Source organism: Macaca thibetana, chromosome 7 (assembly GCF_024542745.1).
Source record: "Macaca thibetana thibetana isolate TM-01 chromosome 7, ASM2454274v1, whole genome shotgun sequence".
Classification (NCBI taxonomy): Eukaryota; Metazoa; Chordata; class Mammalia; order Primates; family Cercopithecidae; genus Macaca; species Macaca thibetana.
Genome location: NC_065584.1, coordinates 42,663,381 through 42,664,823, shown reverse-complemented (window position 1 = coordinate 42,664,823; position 1,443 = coordinate 42,663,381). Strand labels below are relative to the sequence as shown.

Below are 1,443 nucleotides of genomic sequence, written 5' to 3'. Positions count from 1 at the left end.
GGATCAACGGCGGCACGCACGCCCGGTCGGCCCCCGCCACGTGACCAGGCTCGCAGCGCTGGGGCAGCCGAGACTTGTAGTTTTTGTCCCTTTGACAGACGGCCGGGTAACTCCAGAAAAACTACAAATCCCAGAAGAAACCGCATCCAGGCGTCGCCAGCCAGGCTGGTAGACGGAGCCCAGGGCGCCTGCGCGTCCCGGAAAGGGGGCGGGGAGAGCCGCGGCGCGGCGCCTCCTGGGAGTCGTAGTCCGCAGACCGCGAGTTGTCAGGAGATTTTCCTCCAGAGGCGGCAGAGGAGGCTGCTGGGAAGACAGGACACGTGGAGGGAGCTGGAGCTCCTGGAGCCGGGCACCGTCGGCGCGCTGAACGCCGGGCCCAGGGGACTGGGTGGAGTCTCTGGGGGAGTAGCCGGCTGTCTAAATAATGCTGCCTCTTTTTGGTGTGACTGGTTATACTTTGTCTTCTTGATGCGAAGTGGTTCTGTTTTGCGCCTAGGGGCGTAACCCGCCCTGGAGGGAATCCGGCTGCGGCGGAACAGGGGGTGCGGCTCGGGATGCTGGCGCGAACCCTCGGGAGCTGGTGGGGAGGTATCAGTGGCAGGTGTTTCGTGGTGTTACCGGACAGGCAGGATGACCGACCTCGCCGGGCGACCGCTCCCAGCCGCGAGAATCCTGTATTCATTTATCCGGGAGTGACCATCCTCGCTACTCAGCTACTCGCGTGAGGTTCCAGCATTCACAGAACGCGAACCCTCAACCACTGTGGACGTGAAAGTAAAAGCCCTTTAGAGTTTGTTGTAGCCCAGGCAGTTTAGGCAGTATCCCAGCTCAGAGTACCATAATTAAGATCGCAAAAAGGATCAATATGGGAAACTTGTGCAGTTCCCTGTCCAGTTAAAATCATATTTATATACTGTGGCATGAAGTGTAATCACATCCATTCCACCAATATTTTTTGAACACCTAACATGTGCCACAAGGGGATGCCATAACGGATAAGACCAAAACCATCCCTGCCTTAGGCCAAAACCATCCCTGCTTTTATGCATGTAGCTCACAGCTGTGCAAGCAAACGTGTCTGCCCTGCCGCCATTTTAAGAGTATGCAACAAGTCCCATGGGAAGGAAAAAAACATAAGAAAGGCACTTTCCACCTTGAGACAAAGTACCCATACTACTCCTTTACATCTGGTCTCCAAAATGAATGACATCTTGAGCTTTTCCCATGAGTTACTGATTCCCGGATGAAAACCGTATTATCCCTGACTTTTGAATGTGGAAATTTGGGGATATGTCACACACAATTCTTGTGACATGCATTCTTCAACGTGAGAGTGTCATCCATGCTGAAAAGACAAATGTAAATGTGGTAATTTTTCCTTTACATTTTTTTCCTTTAATATCTGTTGTCTTTCCCTCCCTCCCTCCCTCCCTCCCTTCCTCC

At 53.4% G+C, this 1,443-nt stretch overlaps 1 protein-coding gene across 1 annotated transcript in view; it reads left to right on the top strand.

Moving 5' to 3' along the window:
* LOC126959764 (peptidyl-prolyl cis-trans isomerase A-like) overlaps positions 1-1,443 on the top strand; it is a 399,629-nt gene that overhangs the window by 382,347 nt on the left and 15,839 nt on the right. The gene's annotated exons all lie outside the window — the stretch shown is intronic.